Source organism: Protopterus annectens, chromosome 5.part0 (assembly GCF_019279795.1).
Source record: "Protopterus annectens isolate FY-2018-M chromosome 5.part0, PAN1.0, whole genome shotgun sequence".
In the NCBI taxonomy this organism is placed as follows: domain Eukaryota; kingdom Metazoa; phylum Chordata; order Ceratodontiformes; family Protopteridae; genus Protopterus; species Protopterus annectens.
The window spans coordinates 1,607,660,524-1,607,683,608 of record NC_056735.1 but is presented as its reverse complement, the minus strand read 5'-3'; positions in this window follow the sequence as shown (position 1 = coordinate 1,607,683,608).

Sequence of the window (23,085 nt, the reverse complement as noted above, 5' to 3'; positions counted from 1 at the left end):
AGAGCATGGCTATTAATTCTACAGTTCTAAGTTAGGAATTTTCCTCAGGTGATAAAGTGTGTTTGAAGTTCTTTAAAGTCAGATTTCGCAGTTGTAATCTTAGTATGTAACATTAATATTAATAGCATTTAATTAAGTTAACTATTTTGCAGTATTACCTGTCACACTACCCATTAATTAACTCATAAACCATTTTTATCAGGAATACTAACTTGTGATATTTTGTATTTCAGTCTTGACAGATTTATTTCTATTTCTTAAAAACTGCATGTGTTATTTCACACTGGCCTACTTTTGCTATGAATATCTTTCTTCTAGACATTTATCGTTTTGTATTGTTCTCTGGTATTTTACTTTATCCTGCAGTTATGAATATTATGCTACTTTCTCAACTCATTGATACATGTCAGTCGATAAATGAGAACTTATTTATTTATCTGGTAATGTCCTTAGCAACTCGGTAGAACTGTCGTGTTTAAACTTACCATTTCTTTTCCATGGCGCAGGTCAACATACAGTATGGAATATGCCATGCAAGACCAGGAGCAGGATAGGTTTGCCAGTGTCATGTCCAAATTTTTCCTTGTCAGCGTGATCAGCACCTTTCCTGAAACTTGGCCATGGCTACTGGGACTAAACTAGTCGAGAAATGCAAATAAATAAATAAATGAAAATAATGCATTGACGTGACTTGATCAGCTGAATAAAGTTGCATTCAGTGTCTTAAAATTAATATTAAAGTTTCAGGTAGAGTCTTTTGAGAAGGCACATTTGTCCTTCTCTTCTAGGACATGTTTGAGGTTGGTTGAGAAACTCTGGAAGATTTTTAGGAGTATGCAGTTTAGGGTACAGTTTCAGATTTAGTGTCCATTTATAGCCTAGACCTTTCTTCCACTGAGGAGGATTTGCTAATCAAAGGAGAAGGACAACTGAGAGAAAGTAAACAACTGAAAAGCTCTGTAACCAGTTCAGAATGAAATGAGCATGTCTTTGACAGTCAGCGGCCTAAGCTCATCAATTTATACATTAAGAAACCAATTCTTATGAGACATCTTTTTGTGAAAGAGTGTTATTCTTTTGTGAAACAAATAATGTCAACATTCAGTTTTGAGGCTTGCTGTATGAAGCTATGGATTTTGATAAACAGACTTGGAAGTTCTGGAGATGGAAGCATCCTTAACAAAATGGGAATTATATATTTTATTGTAATGATTAGTACCCTGTTGCTCAAGAATGTTCTTGCACTTTCTGTGATTAGCCAGGTTATGCTATAGACATCTTTAATTGGTACAGACAGGTTGTGATTACTTATTTTGAGGTAATAGAAAAATATTGGTAGGATCAAACCAAAGGCCAGAGTATTTAATAGTATTAACTTTTTCAATTCCATCAAAGATAGAAGAGAACATGTTTCAGGTCCTGTCCACTAGATTTATAATAGGTTGTGAAGATGATGAAGAAATAGTAAAACTAAAGAAAACAGAAAGTAACTAGCATATATCAGATTGGCAATAATGAGGATGGAAGACTGACAAACAAGTATTAATTTGCATTCCCATTAACCTTGGAGTTTTGTTCAAATGCTAAAATTTTATGTTGAATATGTAAAAATATTAGGGAAAGGTTTGATAATTAATGTCAGAGGTCAGATCCTGCATGCAAATGCAGCAGTTTTGATTACAGTGAGCTGGGTGGTATCTTAGTCACAACAAGGGGTGTTGCTGTGATAAGTGAAGTTGCTTTGAGCATGCCTGAAACTGCATAAAATTAAATTATATATCATTATTAGGCTGATTCTTTGCTTATTTAACTTACACTGCAGAGTACACCCATTTCCACTAATAATTTGGGTCTATAATATACCATCGAATGCGTAAATAAGCGAACAATGATTAATCGACCCCATGTAAGTGAATGCTTACAATGTAGAAAACTCAGAATATTGCTGTTCCAAAAAAAAAAAAAAAATGAAAACATTACATAAAGTAGGGGGCTTCACCCCCCACACCCCCGACGTGGGACCTGTGTCACCCACACCCCCCTACTTAAATATACCAATTCTGAGATTGCACTACAGTGCCAAAAATGGCAAAGTAATGGAAGCGGCCAAGCAAATTCTTCGCTATTTTGCCTTTTCGTTCCTTTATGTTCGATCAAGACGCATTCATCAGAATGCGTCTGCGATCACGTAATAGGAACCCAGTAATTTAATGGACTGAGGAAGGCATTAAACCATGATATTGAACATAAAACTGCAGGACATGTGGTTAGTCTAGGTAAACACGATGGATATTGGGGAAGAAATGGATAACTGAGTTGCAGACTCTGTCTCCTTTTGAAGGAAATAGTTCCATACAGTCTAGAGAAAGAACAGGTGTCTGAATAAAAAAAAGACACTGGTATAAATTAGATAAGCTACGGGAAGGGGGAGAGCAAGGGAAAGTAGGAATGATGAGATGGGTAAAACATGCAGGGACATTTGATACAGAGCAGAGATAGTAAAAGTTAGAAACATGCCACAATCATAGAAGAGAAGTGGCTTTAACTGGGTTATGTTATTGAAATATCTGGAATAGTTAAGTAGGAGAAGCATCTTTTGAAGAACACTAGCAGAAGAACAGGCAGACCTTTTTTACCAGGTGATAACATATATGCCGTTCTTTATCTGGACCCTAACTACAAAGGATGCTGTGAACATCACACTGCCAATTCTCTACCACTGAAGTCCATCCATATTGAAAGTTTTATGTTTTAGATCTTGGCTGCTGAGGGATCATCAGGGGCAAGTGACAACAAAGTGGTAAATGTAATTTACAGCTACAACATCAGAAAACACAGATGGCCAACACTGAGGAAGGGCACCATCCAGAAGAGACGGTATCCTTCTCTGCAATGTTTGCAGGAGTCCTCCCTGTTCATCTAAGAAGGGAATGCAGGAATCAATATTGATATCAGTCCAATAGCTAGGTTTCAGATGGAGGAGAAACAATTCAGATTCATTCCAAGTCATGGACATGTAGAAAAAATATTTAGTTTAGAATAATGTATGAGAGCTTGAGAACATTTCTTCTTTCAGTCAACAGTTGTTCTGTACATATAGAGAATGCTTGGGCAGTGTGCCCTGTTCTGTGAAGTGAGTGGCTCTGAAAAATTATGGGTTATCATGGTTGTTGCTGCATGATCTTCTGCTGAATCTGCATGAATTCAGAATCTTATGTCTACATTTTTAAATGATTGTTTGGGGACCTAGGGATTCTATGGCTGTTGTTTAGAGGTGGTGCCATCCTACAGACATTTTCTGACTGTGGCCTCCATCATGCACAGAAGGGATCATCAGGTGAGTGCTAAATGGATGAAATGAGAATCAGCATCTCTACATTTAAAGCTGTGGATCTTCACTGGAAAAAAAACACAGCTGCTTCCTTTGAATATGGGCAAAAAGATGTCTGAAGATAAGATCTGCCAAAGGTACCCCTTATTCTTATTTTATTTTGCAATTTTCATGGATCAACTATTAAGATAAGTAAGAAATTTAGAGGGTGACTATTTTGGGGAATTAGACGTGTATCATCATTGTTAGTTGGAAGCGACATTACTCTTGTGGTTTACAAAAAACACTGAAGGGACCTGTTGCTCTATGAAATGGATAAGATGAAAACAGTGGACTCCAAATCAAAGGCTATGGTACTCTAACACATATTATATAGTGCTCTGTTTGGGTATGTTCCAACTGGAGGAGTTTAAGAGCATCCTGTTTTGAAGTGACAATAGGGGACCTATAATACGGGAACATGAATTTCAGCAGGAGCTCCAGATTCGCTGGAGTGAAACCTCTTTGTAGTTGTTAACTGAATAAGTAAACTACCAGAAACTCTTACAAGGCTATTCACATCTAACCATTTGGCCCATTGTTTCTCCTCCATGTGAGCTAATCTCTCAGACAATGTTTTCATTTTAATTCCTCATCTGCATGCCCGTAAACACCTAAGGTCACAACCAGTGGTCAGTGACAAAAAGAAAGTATGTGTACAAGCACCACAAGTAAGATTTCCCTACCAGGTCTCTGGACTTTCTTTCAATGACAAGATGAGGAACTCACTGAACAAGGAAATACCCCAAGTGGAACCGCAACTCCTTCTTTCTAAGAGAAGACAACTAAGGTGATCTGAGTATTTTCTAAGGGTGCCCCTTGAGCAGCTCTTGCTGGAGTTGTTCCAGTCACAGCCCTCACATACAAAATAGTGCGGCAGATTTATGACTTGTTGCAAGCATTATATCTCGTAAGTAGGCAGGAGACGATGTTTATGGATCTCCTAGGATGTTCTGGAATCTGTGCTTTGAAAAGGTATATTTGGTTTGTCCTCCTTAGTTTAATGCATATGTGAACATAAACTAGGAAAAACAAAAGAAAATGAAGTAAATGGAGCAACAAAGATGGCTGTCACCCTGAACAAACCATCTGGGGAAGTTTCACCCCCCCTAATTAAAAGATAATACCGCCATAGTTGCACAACAGTGGGGAGTGGGAAAAATCATTAATCTACTTTGTAGCTTTGAGACTCAAGGAAATTAAACTCAGAGATGTTAATATAAATAATTCCTGCACCATGTATTTGCTGTATCCAGTTTTTATGTGGTTGTTGAGTGGCTCCCTGTGGTGATACAAGTAGAAGAACATTATTGTGTTGCCCTGCAGTCGTAGGGGATCTCTGTGGGAGGTGAGCGCAAGGCAGACATAGGTAAGGTTGTGCAGTATAAAACAGGCTGTACATTTATGATAAGCCTTTCTGAATGTGTATTTTAGATTTATCCTGAGTCATTGAAGCCCTGGAAACTCATTTTTATTTCTGCAAATAGGCATTATATTATGTTATAGTTCTAACAGCCTGCTATGTTGTATGCCACCTGCAGTGGTATCTGTGGTGATCCGATACATGTGAGTCTGACAGGGTATCTGACATTTCTCGAGAGACAATCTTGAGGCATGACCTAGTTCCAAATACTTTGAACTTGGTGCTAGAATGCCAAGCAGTGACATCATGGCTTTCACTGAGATTGCAGACACACATACACATCTATGATACAACTTGTGATTCACATTTTAATATGAAGTTTCCAGAAGAAATGTTCATGCTGGTTGGCATATACTGGAGAATCATCAGTGTCTGGATGGTAATTTGTGTGATATCCATTATGCCAAGTATATGTTGTAGATAGCACATTGTTTGTAATTCATATGTTACTGATGTCTATTTTGCCAGGTTCCTATTAGATGACCGAAGACACATTCTTTCAAATGCGTCTTGGTCGAACTTGAAAAGACGAAAAGGCAAAATGACAAAGCAGCATATAAGTGAATTATTTTCCTGGGAAAGAAATCGCTTGTCCGCGTCCAATACTACGCCGGTTTTGTCACTGTAGTACGATCTCGGAGTTGGTATATTTAAGTAGGGGAGGTGTGGGGGACATAGCCCCCCATGTCGGGAGATGTGGAGGGCGATGCCCCCCACTTTATGTTATGTTTTAAGTGTTTTGTTTTTTTTAGGAACAGAGATTTTTTTTCCCTTGGAAAAAAATCACTGTTCTAAGCATTCGAGTTTGTAAGCTTTCGCTTACATGGGGTCGATAAATCATCGTTTGCTTTTCTAAGCATTCGATGATTTAATATAGACCCTATTTTGCCTGCATCAGTGACATGCAAATGCACATTACTGCAGGGAGCAAACTTGAGAAACTGCTATAGGATAGGAAAGTGCAAGCCAACTAAAGTCTCAGTGGTAGCCCCAGTTGACCTCTAGAAGGTGCCAGTAGCTAGTGTATTCACTTTTGTTATCATTCTTATTTGAAGGGGTATTTCATCTGTCTGCAATAATTGCACCATGCCTCTCAAACTCTTGCCGCAATAATCTGGACAAAACCTTAAATAATGGGGGGATGAAGGCCCAGAAATAGGGACAATTTTTAAATATTAACATAGAAAGTAACATGAATTTTCTGAAGTTCATGAAGTCTGAATGTCAAAAATCTATCAATATTTTATGTCTTCAATCTTCAGTGATTTTTCAAAGATTTATTAGAAAAGCAAAATGTTATTAGGAATGAACTGAATATATGAGGCAAACATCTGGACATTCTGTGAAAATCTGTGCAGTTGAGAGGTATGAACTGCACACAGTATGAATATCAATGGGCTCAGAGCTGAACATTGATGCACACCCGCTCCCACCTGGAATCACTCTGTGAGACTATATTCGTACTTGAGTCATTAGGCCCTTTTACACAACCTGTACTAATTCTACCAATGTTTCTGGGTCTTCAGCCTACTGCAGGACTGCCCAAATCAGCTTTTTGGTATATGCTTTCTTGAAGTCTAAGAATGCCTTGTTGGACTCCTCCTCATCTATAGATTCTTCTCAATGTTCTGTTTCACTGCAACCATCAGGCTGGTTGTGCTGCATCCTGATCTGAAACTGAACTGATCATTTCCTACCTTACTTCCTACTACTCTGCAATTCATGTATCAGTCACCCTCTCCAGAACTTTCGTGTAGTGTGACAGGAGTTTGAAACCTCTATACTGCCCACAGTTGTGAATGTCCCCTTTTTTCCTGAACACTGATACTATTATGCTCTCTGGTCATTTGGGATACTCCTTTCTCTCCATCATGCTATGAGTACCCTCAAGAGCCATTTTTCCTCTATCTCACCCAGCATCTTTATCATATCTGCTGTGATGTCGTCTGAGCCTGCTGCTTTCCCTGACTTCATTTTCCTTAACTTTGTCCTTACTGCTTCTATGGTGGGCTCTTCTTCTTCTTTCACTGTAGGCTATGTCAGGGGCAGTACAGCTTCTGTGGAATTTTCTTCATTCAGAATCTGCTGGAAGTACTGCTTCCATCTATCTTTGATGTCTTGTAGGCTAGTGAACAGGTGGTTTCTGGCATCCTTTTTGAAGGGTGTCTGACTGTTTCCTTTATCTTTCTGTCTTTGCCTTGTAACTTGATAGAGTTTCTTTTTGCCATCTACCGAGTCACTTTCCAGATGATGGTAGAGTGCTTCTGTTGCCTTGTTCTTTGCTATTGCAAGTCCTTTCTCATCCTCCTTATTAGACAACCAGTGTTCCGTCTTAGTCTGGTCTGTCTTTTCTATCTCCCACTTTTTTCAGCACTCCTTCTTTCTTTTGATGACTTCCTTGACTTCTGCATTCCACCACCAACTTTCCTTACATACCTTATTTCCATACCTGGCTTGGCTGCATAACTGTTCTATATTCCTCACACATGATATTTTGAAGTCCTGACATGCTTCCTCATCTCCATCTATTTCGTCTTTTTCCTGCGGTTTTAGAGCCTTAAGTTATTCCTTGAATTTGTGTGTTTCTCTTGCATCAACTTCCAGATCTTCAGCCTAGTCTCCGTTGACCTTAGAGCCTTCTCTGACCACTACTTGAAGCTGGTTATGGCCAACAGTGGTTTGTACAGTAGGCCAACTGTTTTACTGGGGGTGACTTTGTACTCACTGATTTTATCCCAGCACCCCCTCCTTATTAGGAGGCAGGCTACCTGAGTTCCATGTTGGCCCCAATTGTATGTGACCTTGTGACTGTCTCTGTTTCTGAACCATGTGATGGCCACCATCAAGCCTTTTTTCCAGACAGAAGTCTAGCATGTTCTCTTCTTTATTATTGCTGCCACATCCATGTGAACCCAGACAGTTCTTATATCCTGTTCTGTCGATTCCTATATGTGCATTCACATTGCCCATTATCAGCACCGGCTCACTTTGTTTGACTTTATCTCATAGGCCCTACAACTGCTGTCTGAATGCACTGTTTACCTCACTATCACAACCCTGTTGTGTGACATAGGCTGAGATTATGAATAGTGCCCTATACTTACACTGGAGTCTGATTGCCATGAGTATGTTGCTAATTCTTATGACTTACCCAACTGTCTTTTGAAGCCTCTCCCTTACCAGAATTTCTACACTATTTCTAGTCTGTCCTTCTCCTGAGTAGTTGACTCTGGATCCCAAACTAAGTGGCTTTGCTACACTGCCTTTCCATCTTATCTTCTGGATACATAGAATATCCAGCCTCTTTCTTACCAACATGTCATTCACTTCAAAGCTGCTTCCTGTCAGTCAACCTACATTGACTGTTGCAGTTCTTAGTTCAACAGGTTAATTGGTTTTACATCCAGTTTTAACTCAACAGAGCTATCCCAGGTAACCCAAGCTGGGCAAATAAACACTTGCCAGCCACTGTATTTTTGACCCAGGGATGCTTGGTTTTATGGTGGGCACCCAATGCCCAATAAGGGCACATAGACCTCTCCCAGAATTAGCTTGGGTCCTGGCATAAGTCAGAGTAGGTCAGATCCTCAACCCACTTATAACCAACAAATACCCATGCCGACGCCAATTTGGCAACATTACTCACCACAACTGAATCACCTAAAGCCATATTTCACACAGCTGAGTGGCTAGCCCTGCCACAGTATGCAGTCCATAATCCATGTTCTCCGATCTTGAGGATACTGTGCATGACAGTTGATGCCCAAAGTACCAAAGTAGTTAGTCTATACAACTTATCTCCCTGCAGGCACCATCTAGAATCTATCCTGCTGCCCTTAACTCTATTCTTGGGTGAGTTTGGAAACGCTCAGGATGTTTTGAGAAGGTGGGAGGAACCCCACAGAGACACAAGGAGAACATGCAAACTCCATACAAACATTGGCTGGAAGTTGTATCAAACATTGTATCAAACATTGTGCCTTGTGCATATAAGGCAAAGTCTTTAACCATCATGCCAAATGATCTATAAATGTTTTACATTACGATTTCTTTGGAAAGCATCTTTTGGTTTACCATGTAGCATGGCAGTTAACTTTGGCACTGCACAGAAATGTTCCTACAGTTTAATAACACTTTCAGTATGATGTAGACAATTTGGCACAATACATTGCCACAAATGTAACCATTGCATTTCTTGTCTGGTCATCTGGTTATTCCTTCACTTTATACTATTAGCCATAATTACTCACAGATTTCATATCATTTATCTAACTTAAGATAGCAGTGCTTTGTATCATATATAAGACTCAAAAAATACATTGCCGTACATGTCATTAACTTTTTCAAAACTTCTCAACACAAATCCATTATGATGATATCTATAATGTAAACATTTATCTACCATGTTATTAATATTATGTATAACAGTTGTTACAAATCATAACCACAAGCAATGCAACATTTGCCTATAAGAGAAGTTTAGTTCCACCTGGACACTAAGACAATAAAAAGTTCTAGCGACATTTTTTTTGTATAAGCCCATTTCAAATTTAATTTATTTTTCTTTGATTTTAATTGAGATATCTATAATGCTATTTCTTGATTACAGTAAGACATTTCAGAATCTAATTCTAATATATTTTCATGCATAGATCACAAATACATATAATTGACATATATTGCCACTCCTTCCAATGAACAAATCACCAGTGAAATGCTTGTGCACTTAAAAATGCTTCAAATTCTGCTTATTAACACATGAAAAAATACACTTAATTTCTCAAGCAGCACTGCATATAATAGCAATCAATGGTTAAAAAGAAGGACCCATGTCAGTCAAATCAACTCATTATTTTCCAGTACTTATCACATTGTGAGAAGTGATATGTGTAAAATTTAAGAAATACATTAAAAACATCTAATGTTCTGAATATCAAAAGTGAATTAAGCACCCCAAAAATGTCAAAATGCAAAATTCTGAAGATAAAAAATATAGTAAACACACTTTATGCAGGGAGGGCAAGCCCCCTTTCATCCTCCATGTGGGGGGCTATGGCCCTCCCCCACAGTGAGGAAGACAAATACTCAGTCCCAGCTCTTCTGCAACCTCTGTTAACATTTTGGTTTTCAACCTTTTGTAAGCAATCTTTTGTAATTCAATTTTCACAATATTTGATGTTTTGAATGTATCCCAGCATTCCACTGGGTTGTGTGATGAATTTCCTGTCTCTTTTTATTACTATGAATTATCCTAAGATCTACATTCTGCATGTTTTGGCATTTTCTTCTTCTTCTTTTTGGGTTGTATTGGAATAGTTCTTATTATATCTTTATCTTATGTTGGAAAAATGCAAATCTATCATTTCCTTCTGAAACAGCCTAGTAACCCAGCACAAGACTTCCAACTTTATTTACTGTAATTAAGGTTGCAGGATAAAAGAAACCGAGCAGAGGGGAACTGGGGGCTACATTTCTAGTAGTCATTTTCCTTCTCTCTGTAGGAATATTTGACAATTCTTGCTTCATTTTGTTGTACCATTTACTGGCTGAGGACAGGATCAAGTGGACAGTCATACAGCTATCTATTAAACGTAGGCATGTTGGCACACACGTGTTTTCTTGACATGATTAATTTAATGTAATGAACTCGTAGGTTCAGGAGAGGGAACAGCAACTATTTCTTCAATCGAAATGCATTTTAATATGCAATAATATAATAATATAATACTCTTATCCACCTAGCTGTAAAGTAGGTATGCATAGTCGAAAAGATGATGGGAAAACAAGCATTTGCTGAATGATAGCAGCCCCAAGGTTAGAACAGAAAAAAGACAACATATAATTGGCAATAAGAAAGCAAAAAAAGTCACCTAATAACCAGTGGTACGTAGAGCTTCTATTTTCAAAATGTTTCTCTTGCTTTTGTCATTTTACTCATTATCTGTTTTTTCCTTGTGATATTTAATGCCTTAATTTGTCCTTATACTATTGACATGTTGCTGTTTGTTACATGATCCTTAATAATTTGTCACTTATGCTTATTCAGATAATTTTTATTATGATTCGGTTTATGTTATTACTTACCTGTAGTTCTTCAGAGAGAGTCTACATTTAACTTTGCAGATGGAGTATTTTTATTTTTATTTTTTTTAACATCTTTATTGAATTATCACTTGTGACATATGGACATTTACATTTACATAAAAAGTAATCAAACTGTATTAAGTTAAAATTAGCAAACATTATGCTTCACATATATTGCTATATATCATATAACCTAAGCAACAGTACATAAATTATTCAATTACTGCCCCTTTTTTAAAATAATAAATATATTTATTAAACCATCACTTACAACATAAGCAATCATATATTTATATAAATGAAAACAAACCACACTGACACAATCCTAGTTGCAAGCATTTTACATCATAAACAATACTGACACACTCCCAGTTGCAAACATTAAACATCACTTATAATCTACCCAATCATTTTCAGTCAAAAAATTACATAACTCATTTAAGTCCTGCCTTCTTTTAAACCTCATTCCTCTCCTGTATGTATTGTTCCCACAATTCACATATTCCTGTGTAGTTTACTCCTACCTTTCTCTAAAGATCTCAATTTCAGTTGTTTTATCTCTGTTACTATATTCACTACTTCTAATATAGTTGGTTTAGATTCTGATGTCTATTTTCTAGTAATTGCTTTTTTGGCAGACACCATAATTAGAGACAGCAAGGCCTTACTATGTCAGGCAATTCTGATTCTGTATCATAGCTCAGAAAAATCATCTCCCTTTTCACACCAACCTGCCCACCCAGCATCTCCGAAAGTGCATGGCACAGGGAATTCTTAATGTCCACCAAATCACTACACTCCCAGAAAATATGTTCCCAATTATATCTTTCTTCCCTGTCACACCTCCATCATTTGCTATCTACTGGAGGAAAAATTCTCTGGAGTCTGCTTGGGATATAGAAATATCTATGTAAACATTTCCAAGTAAAAATCATAAATCTTCTAGAATTTGTTGCATATTTGAGAAACATACATATATCCTCCCGTTGTTTCTTTGTGAATTGCTTATCCAGTTTCACTTCCAAATCCTTTCTAACCTCTTCTGATTGAGTTTTATAGTTAGCCTGCAATATTTTATATGCTCCGCTAATTTTTCCTTTTTTAATGGCAGCTTCTGTTCTAGATTCTACTAAAAACTCTACCAGTGCTGGTCTTTCATTTAAGACCACCCATTTCTTTCTCTTTCCCTCTGCTAATACCTAAAGAGGGTAAAGATCCATCGGATTATACGGGCCCATTTCAATACTAAACCATAATTATGAAGTGTTCATGTTTATAAAAGCAAAGTTGATATATCTGGATCATTGTGGTTTTGTGGAGAGGAGGCAAACATTTGACAACATTCACAGAACACTGATGATCCAGAGGGAAGTAGAATGTAAGACAATACTATTGTTGTTGGTGGGATGCAGAGAAAGCATTTGACAGAGTAACCTGGGACTTTATGAGTAGCCCAATGGAACCTTTTGCATTTCCTGAAAAAATTATAAGGTTGATTAGTAGGATATATCAGGGATCGGAGGTGAACATTAAAGTGGGTGGGGTCCATTCTGATAATTTCTGCTTGAGCAGAGGAACCAGGCAGGGTGTCCTCTTTCCCCTTTGTTATTTCCATTATCTTTAGAACCACTGGCAAAGAAGATAAGACACTCAGTAATTCAAAGATATAATTGGTATGGTAGTCAAGAAAAGCTGACTCTGTTTGCTGATTATTTTATTTTATACCTGACAAAACCAGAAAGAGACATTACAGTGTTGTGGAATATTTTGAGAGAGTTTCATATCTTTTTGAGATACAAAATTAATGAAGCTAACACAAAGGCAATAGTGGTAAATGATGTACCCACACAAGAATTAGTTCATCAATATCCTTATTTATGGGGACATGATAAAATGAAATAGGAGTATGGATTAAAAATTATTCTGGTGTGGCAACTAAGAATATGCGGGAAAAGACTAAACAAAAAATAATACAAAAACTGAGAAAATGGAAGCTTTGTTATATGGACATGGATAGTAAGATACAAGCAGTCAAAATGTTTTAGTTCATTTAGTCTTATACACAATTCAGGCATATTTGTATCAACTAGAAGAGAAATTGTAGACAGCAACTAATAAAGAGCTGAAGGACTTTATCTGGGAGGGGAAGATGGCAAGAGTCAAGTGCATTAAACTGATTCTTCCAGTAGAACAAGGTGGATTGGGATTACCCAATTTGAAGGGGTATTTCAAAGCTACACAGTTAAGGTTCCTATACATAGCACAAGCAGAAAACTATAATTCAAAGTGGAAAGGGATGATGTTGAAACGGAGAGAAACTCAAGAAGCAAAGAAAGACTAGGATTTTGGATGCAGGCCTTAAAAGAGAATACCAGTAATAGAATATTTTATCCATAAAGTAGCAGAAAGTATTCTTTAAGCCAGCGTGTGAATGGAGAAAGGAGATTCTGCCGACAGGGATAACTTCCATTAGGGATATAGACAATAGGCAAGAGGGAGCTGGAATTTATTGGAGAAAACTGGCAAAGCAATCAAGGTATTTTGAGCAAAATAACTAGAGAGGGAAAGATGATAGAATGTGAAGATGCCAAGAATTTATTTGGACTGCAGGTTAGAGATTGCATTCCCTATCAAGGATTGATATCAGAGTATTTTTTTTTCAGGATGTATCCTTACAGTTCCATTTTATCTTTCTGTAGCAGCAATAGTTTTATACATATTCTTTGTTATTTTTTTCTTCTAGGAAACTTAACAGTCTTTATGCATGTGATCACTTGATTACTGCCTAGAGACATGCATGTGAGGTGTGATGAGCTCCGCTGAAGCAAACGGGTGAAGCCTCCTTACCCCCCCCACCACATCCTTACACAATAAACTGTTTGTGAGAGTTCACCCACTCCTCGGCACTTTGTAGCGACCATAATCCATGTCACATTAGTGCCTTTCCCTAGAAACATTATTATTTTAGGCGCTGTATTGCAGCTGCTCTAGAACTATTTTTTATTAGCTTCCTTTATCCTACCCAAATGCCTGTTTAACTGAGTAAATGCTACTAGACTAAGCCTTTTTGTAGCACACTCTCCCTCCCTTCTACCCTACCCCCCTCCACTCTGTAGCACAATAATCTTTTTTTTTTCCACTCCTCGCTACTTCTATTGTTTATAGTCCTGCCATTGTTTGGTATAAATTGGGATTACACATCTCCCTCCCTTGCCTATTTTACCGGCTCTGAGAAATTGCTAAGGCTTTGTTTATTTTGTCTTTTGCCTTCTGACCTTGCTCTGCAAATAACCTAGATATTCCTTAACACTTTGCGTAGAGGTATAATGCATATTTATTCCTGTTCCAAGGGTATATAATCTGCCTGTACTTGTTGTTATATCACTGTACTTATCTGCTCCTCACAATGTATTTTTAAACAAAAAGTGTATAATTGCATTTGTTTCTAGTTTGTTTACTAGTGGTTGTGTCACTGTCTACACCTTGTCAGTACTGCTCTCTCCTCCGTCTTACTCCTTGCTCTCCTTCTTTTGCTGCTCTCAATTACTTCTTCTGTCTCCGTAATCCTCCCTCTCTTATACCCTTCTTCCAGACCTACTCCTCTGTTCCTTTACCCTTTCCCCTCTATATGTTCTCCACCTCCTTTTACTATTTAGCTTTTATTTTCCCCCTTTCTCCTCCCTTCTCCCTTTACTTACTTTTTGTCTGTTTCTCCCTTCTCTTTTACAGCTCACCTATCCTGAGGGTCCAGCAATACCTTCCAAATTACATGGACTCCTCGCTCAAAGCCAAGTTTGGCCCACCTGGATTTTTAGCCTGCTAACCAGTTCGGGCTTATCCATAAGGAACCCACAGTGTGGAATCCCTCACATTTAGCTCTCAATAAATGTATGTAACTTTAAAAACATAAAACAAAGTTAATTTATCATAACATCCTTATCTGCTAGCCTGTCCCCCAGTGTGTGTCTCAGCAGCTTACCGCATACCTCAAAGATCCCACTCTAACTCACTACCTCTAATCTCCCATTCCATTCCTCTATCCCTCTGAAGACTTACCCTGGTTCTCACTGCTACCTCCACCTTTTCCTATCTCTGTCTCTAGCTCCATTCTATCTCCCCTTAGTCTCTCTGCCTGCCTATTTTCCTCCTCTCACCACTAGGTGGCAGCACCTTCCCACTTGTTGCTTACTCCTACCCTACTCTTATAATAACTTTTGCTGTCCTCCTGTCTTTTTTTGAGATTTCTTCTAACACCTACCTCTTTCTCCCTCTTATTTACTACAGCCTACTATCCCATAACTTTTTTTCTCCTCTCCCCCTCCACTACCCTATTCCCCTCTCCCCCAGAATTACTCTGTTTCCTCTACCACTTCTACCAAACTTTTACTGCACCTTCTCTTACTTACCTCAGCTACTTCCTGCAGTGGCTGATACTTTTTCCAGCGGGGCTCTTCTGCTCTGTTGCTCTATCCTGCTCCGTTCGCCCTATGGGCTCACCTCCTAACACCCACCCAGCACGGCTTCCATCCTGGCCACAGTACCATAACTGCCCTACTTTCCTTCCTAGAAACTGTCAATCAAGCACGAGACTCTGGACTCGTATCCACAGTACTGCTAGACCTTTCCAAAGCCTTTGACACCATCTCCCACACTCACCTTCTTCATTATCTGGCTAATCTCAATCTCTCCCCAAATACTCTATCCTGGTTCTTCAGTTATCTATCTGATAGATCTCAAGCAGTCAAATGGAAGAACTCTTTCTCTTCCTTCCTGCCTACACCCACTGGCGTTCCTCAGGGGTCTATCCTTGGACCCATGCTTTTCAACATCTTTATAAATAACCTTCACACCTTCATCCCTGACACCACAGTCATCCAATATGCTGATGACTCTACCTTGATCTGTTCTGCCTCAAACTTTCCTGAACTACTGGCCAAAACCCAATTAGCCTTTTCCACCACAGAGAACTGGATGCACCAAAATCACCTTTCTCTCAACTCCAATAAATCCAAAATACTAATTTTTCTCCCCTCCAAAATTTCATCTTTGGACAAAAAGACTTTCAATATCCTAAGTCAAACTAACACTGCCATTGAAATGGTTCCCTCTGCAACACTCCTTGGCATTACCATAGATGAATACCTCAAATTTGATCTTTACATTCAACAAAACATAAAAAAAACTCGCCAAAAGCTAGGTATGCTATATAGGAACAATCATTTTCTTTCCAACTCCACTAGGCATACCTTGGCAATCACCTACCTTCTCCCTTCCCTTCTATATGGAGCCCCTCTTCTAACCAATTTATCTGTCACCAGCACCTCTAAGCTTGAAGCTTGCTATAATAAGATCTCTAAATTTGCAACTAAATCCAAAACATCAACTCACCACTGCCTTAGCCTACACTCTCTGAACTGGTTAGAACTCCCTAACCACCTAGACTATCTACAATTAATCACCGCTCACAAACTAATATTCTCCCCAGACAAATGCCCAGCATTAAAGGACATCCTTCCTCCATACATTCCCTAACAGATCACTGAGATCTGAGCATCAAAACCTAATTTCCATTCCCAAACCCAAGCGACCCACTGGCCAGCTTTTACTATCCTTCTCTCTAGGTAAAAAATGGAACTGTCTGCCTCCTTCTCTTAGGACTATGCCCAACACCAAATCCTTCAAGAGCCAACTTTTTCTTCACCTATCTTCCAAATGGAAATGCTCCTGCTTTCACCCCACATAAATTCTAGGGACTCCCCACTAAGCTCCCCTTACCCCCTCTCCACTATACTCTCATTCTTATTCTTATGACTCAAAAGATCTAAAACCAGCAGACTTTAACTGCTGTCCCCTAACATGTAAATATTGTTTCAAAAAAAAAATCTCTGTAGTCAAGATGTTAAACTGTCTCAGTTTGTTTAACTGTCTCATAATGTATATTATGTCTCAAATGTATGAATCCAACTCTTGTTTTTTCACTTTGTAACCTTTATTCGTATTTTGCAAACCTATATTGTATGGTATTTCACTTTGCAACCTTTATTCTTCATTTTGTGTCCAATATTGTATTAAATTGTTCATGGAGCTTTTCTCCCCGGGCCTCCACTGAAAATAGGCACTTCTTGGCCCAGTAGACTTCCCCGGTAATCAAACTAATAATAAATAATAATAATAATAAATAAATGAGTGTCATTACTTGGTACTGTATCTTAAAAGGATATAAGAACCCTAGGCATAGTGGCAGGGGCAGGGTTAGACAAAACAAATGTAAAGCTGCTCTCATTGCTAGGATACCAAAGAGTACAAAACATCCACATGACTGTCTGGATAACTGTCCCCTACTGACAATCTAGTATCTGATCAAACTGATGTTAGTTGATTGGTAAGCAAAGGGGTAAAAAATTACAAAATAATCTTGGACATCTCCATTTTTACTTCAGAAAATTGTTGAAATTGTTTTTCTTATTTCTATTATCATTTGTTTAGCTCTTTAATTTTCTGATATAAAGAATTTGTATTGGTTGTATAACTAACAAAGGCTCACAATATCTATGTGAGTTGAAGCCAAATGCAATCTTCTTCTTCTTTTGGCTGCTCCCGTTAGGGGTCACCACAGTGGATCATCTGTTTCTATTTCTTCCTGTCTTCTGCATCTTGCTCTGTCACACCAACCACCTCCATGTCCTCTCTCACCACATCCATAAACCTTATCTTAGGCCTTCCTCTTTTCCTGTTACCTGGCAGCTTCATCCTTAGCATCTTTTTCCTAATATACTCTGCATCCCTCCTCAGCACATGTCCAAACCAACGTAATCTTGCCTCTCTGGCTTTGTCTCCAAACCTTCCAACCTGGGCTGACCCTCTAATATACTTATTCTTAATCCTGTCCACCCTCATCACACCCAGTGCAAATCTTAACATCTTTAACTCTGCCACGTCCAACTTTGACACCTGCCTTTTTGTCAGTGCCACTGTCTCCAACCCATATAATTTAGCTGGTCTCACTACCCTCTTGTAGACCTTCCCTTTCACTCTTACTGGTAATCGTCTGTCACAAATCACTCCTGACACTCTTCTCCACCCACTCCATCCTGCCTGTACTCTCATCTTCACCTCTCTTCCACACTCACCATTACTCTGAACTGTTGATCCCAAGTATTTAAACTCATCCACCTTCACCACCTCTACTGCCTGCATCCTCACCATTCCTCTATCCTCCCTCTCATTCACACACACATATTCTGTCTTAGTCCTGCTGACCTTCATTCCTCTTCTCTCTAGAGCATATCTCCACCTCTCCAGGGTCTCCTCCACCTGTTCCCTACTCTCACTACAAATCACAATGTCATCTGCACACATCATAGTCCACGGAGACTCCTGTCTGATCTTGTCTGTCAACCTGTCCATCACCATTGTAAATAAGAAAGGGGTCAGAGATGATCCTTGATGTAATCCCACCTCCACCTTAAACACATCCGTCACTCCAACCACAGACCTCAACACTGTCACACTACCCTCATACATATCCTGTACCACTCTTACATAATTCTCTAACACTCCTGACTTCCTCATACAATACCACAACTCCTCTCTAGGCACCCTGTCATATGCTTTCTGTAAGTCCACAAAGACACAATGCAAATCCTTCTGACCTTCTCTGTACTTCTCCAGCAACACTCTCAGAGCAAACATCACATGTGTAGTGCTCTTTCCTGGCATGAAACCATACTGCTGATCGCTAATCATCACCTCCCTTCTTAACCTAGCTTCCACTACTCTTTCCCATAACTTCATGCTGTGACTGATCAATTTAATCCCTCTGTAGTTAGCATAGCTCTGCACATCACCCTTATTCTTAAAAATCAGTACCAAAACACTTTTCCTCCATTCCTCAGGCATCCTCTCACTTTCCAAGATTTCATTAAACAATTAGTTAAAAACTCCACTGCCATTTCACCTAAACACCTCCATGCTTCCACAGGTATGTCATCTGGACCAACAGCCTTTCCATTCTTCATCCTCTTCATAGCTATCCTTACTTCCTCCTTGCTAATCCACTGCACTTCATGATTCACTATCCACACATCATCCAACCTTCTCTTCCCCTCATTCTCTTCATTCATCAGCCCCTCAGAGTACTCTTTCCATCTGCTCAACACACTCTCCTCGCTTGTGAGTACGTTTCCCTCATTATCCTTTATCACCCTTACCTGCTGCACATCTTTACTAGCTCAGTCTTTCTGTCTAGCCAACCAATACAGGCCCTTTTCTCCCTCCTTAGTGTCCAACCTTTCATACAACTCTTCATACGCCTTATCCTTAGCCTTTGTCACCTCTCTCTTTGCTATGCACCTCATCTCCTTATACTCCTGTCTACTTTCTTCATCTTTCTGACAATCCCACTTCTTCTTCGCCAACCTCTTTCTCTGTATACTCTCCTGTACTTCTTCATTCCACCACCAGGTCTCCTTGTCCTCCTTCCTCTTTCCAGATGTCACACTAAGCACCTTTCTAGCTATCTCCCTTACTAGCTCTGCTGTAGTTACCCAGCTATTCGGTAACTCTTCACTGCCACCCATTGCCTGTTTTATACAATAATAATTACAATTCATGTATGTGATATGTGTGTGTGTGTGTGTGTGTGTGTGTGTGTGTGTGTGTGTGTGTGTGTGTGTGTGTGTGTGTGTGTGTGTATGTATGATATGTCTCTGTCTCACCTTTTCTGTGTCTGTGGCTTGCTGATACTCATGGGCCTCTGCTGTACAATAAAAAAAATCTTTTAGTGAGGTTCACACGGCAATTTATCTGTGGTAGTATTACCTTGCCAGACCTTAGTTTTAATCCATTTTCCCTTTTCACAGCCTCCCTTTGTTTTAGTTTGTTTTGATAAAAACAGGCTTGTTTAGCAGTTGTTCCCATGCACTTCTTTCATTATTTACACCTTTTTCATCCATTTGATTTTTGTTGGAATTTGGTGTGCACGGATTCCATGATGAGCAGTGTTTTAGCTGAACTTTAACAATTACTGCAAAATGTTTCCTCATTTGGCAATTATGCTAAGGAAACTTAATCTGTACTGCCTATAATTCCTGCCAATAATATTTCAATCTGCATATTATAATCTGAGACCTGCTTTTTATCTGCATTACAGAATTTTCATGAGGGACATTAGAACATTTCAGTATGTTGCTAATTTGATGTACCATAACATTTTCAGTAATTATATCCTGTTGTTAAGTCTTAAGTGCTTCAACCTTATTAAGTGTCATTTTCCACTCTTGGATTTAGAGATGCTTTGTCGAGCTGTAAGTGCATTCATTAGTTTCTTGAGTATTTTGTTTGCCTTTAACTGTATGTATGTTCATTCCCACGTGTGTGTGCATATGCATGGCTCACATACATACATATATATATATATATATATATGAGTTCATTTATCTTTCATGTACTCTGCATCCCTCCTCAGCCCAGTGGACTTCCCCGGTAATCAAACTAATAATAAATAATAATAACAATAAATAAATGAGTGTCATTACTTGGTACTGTATCTTAAAAGGATATAAGAACCCTAGGCATAGTGGCAGGGGCAGGGTTAGACAAAACAAATGTAAAGCTGCTCTCATTGCTAGGATACCAAAGAGTACAAAACATCCACATGACTGTCTGGATAACTGTCCCCTACTGACAATCTAGTATCTGATCAAACTGATATTAGTTCATTGGTAAGCAAAGGGGTAAAAAATTACAAAATAATCTTGGACATCTCCATTTTTATTTCGGAAAATTGTTGAAATAGTTTTTCTTATTTCTAATATCATTTGTTTAGCTCTTTAATTGTTTGCTATAAAGAATTCGTATTGGTTGTATAACTAACAAAGGCTCACAATATCTATGTGAGTTGAAGCCAAATGCAATCTTCTTCTTCTTCTTTTGGCTGCTCCCATTAGGGGTCACCACAGCGGATCATCTGTTTCTATTTCTTCCTGTCTTCTGCATCTTGCTCTGTCACACCAACCACCTCCATGTCCTCTCTCACCACATCCATAAACCTTATCTTAGGCCTTCCTCTTTTCCTGTTACCTGGCAGCTTCATCCTTAGCATCTTTTTCCCAATATACTCTGCATCCCTCCTCAGCACATGTCCAAACCAATGTAATCTTGCCTCTCTGGCTTTGTCTCCAAACCTTCCAACCTGGGCTGACCCTCTAATATACTTATTCCTAATCCTGTCCACCCTCATCACACCCAGTGCAAATCTTAACATCTTTAACTCTGCCACATCCAACTCTGACACCTGCCTTTTTGTCAGTGCCACTGTCTCCAACCCATATAATTTAGCTGGTCTCACTATCCTCTTGTAGACCTTCTCTTTCACTCTTACTGGTACTCGTCTGTCACAAATCACTCCTGACACTCTTCTCCACCCACTCCATCCTGCCTGTACTCTCATCTTCACCTCTCTTCCACACTCACCATTACTCTGAACTGTTGATCCCAAGTATTTAAACTCATCCACCTTCACCACCTCTACTGCCTGCATCCTCACCATCCTCCCTCTCATTCACACACACACATTCTGTCTTAGTCCTGCTGACCTTCATTCCTCTTCTCTCTAGAGCATATCTCCACCTCTCCATGGTCTCCTCCACCTGTTCCCTACTCTCACTACAAATCACAATGTCATCTGCACACATCATAGTCCACGGAGACTCCTGTCTGATCTTGTCTGTCAACCTGTCCATCACCATTGTAAATAAGAAAGGGGTCAGAGCTGATCCTTGATGTAATCCCACCTCCACCTTAAACACATCCGTCACCAACAGACCTCAACACTGTCACACTACCCTCATACATATCCTGTACCACTCTTACATAATTCTCTGACACTCCCGACTTCCTCATACAATACCACAACTCCTCTCTAGGCACCCTGTCATATGCTTTCTGTAAGTCCACAAAGACACAATGCAACTCCTTCTGACCTTCTCTGTACTTCTCCATCAACACTCTCAGAGCAAACATCACATGTGTAGTGCTCTTTCCTGGCATGAAACCATACTGCTGATCACTAATCATCACCTCCCTTCTTAACCTAGCTTCCCCTACTCTTTCCCATAACTTCATGCTGTGACTGATCAATTTAAACCCTCTGTAGTTAGCATAGCTCTGCACATCACCCTTATTCTTAAAAATCGGTACCAAAACACTTTTCCTCCATTCCTCAGGCATCCTCTCACTTTCCAAGATTTCATTAAACAATCTAGTTAAAAACTCCACTGCCATTTCACCTAAACACCTCCATGCTTCCACAGGTATGTCATCTGGACCAACAGCCTTTCCATTCTTCATCCTCTTCATAGCTATCCTTACTTCTCCTTTTAATCCCTGCACTTCTTCATTCCACCACCAGGTCTCCTTGTCCTCCTTCCTCTTTCCAGATGTCACACTAAGCACCTTTCTAGCTATCTCCTTACTAGCTCTGCTGTAGTTACCCAGCTATTCAGTATCTGTTCACTGCCACCCATTGCCTGTTTTATACAATAATAATTACAATTCATGTATGTGATATGTGTGTGTGTGTGTGTGTGTGTGTGTGTGTGTGTGTGTGTGTGTGTGTGTGTGTGTGTGTGTGTGTGTGTGTATGTATGATATGTCTCTGTCTCACCTTTTCTGTGTCTGTGGCTTGCTGATACTCATGGGCCTCTGCTGTACAATAAAAAAAATCTTTTAGTGAGGTTCACACGGCAATTTATCTGTGGTAGTATTACCTTGCCAGACCTTAGTTTTAATCCATTTTCCCTTTTCACAGCCTCCCTTTGTTTTAGTTTGTTTTTGATAAAAAACAGGCTTGTTTAGCAGTTGTTCCCATGCACTTCTTTCATTATTTACACCTTTTTCATCCATTTGATTTTTGTTGGAATTTGGTGTGCACGGATTCCATGATGAGCAGTGTTTTAGCTGAACTTTAACAATTACTGCAAAATGTTTCCTCATTTGGCAATTATGCTAAGGAAACTTAATCTGTACTGCCTATAATTCCTGCCAATAATATTTCAATCTGCATATTATAATCTGAGACCTGCTTTTTATCTGCATTACAGAATTTTCATGAGGGACATTAGAACATTTCAGTATGTTGCTAATTTGATGTACCATAACATTTTCAGTAATTATATCCTGTTGTTAAGTCTTAAGTGCTTCAACCTTA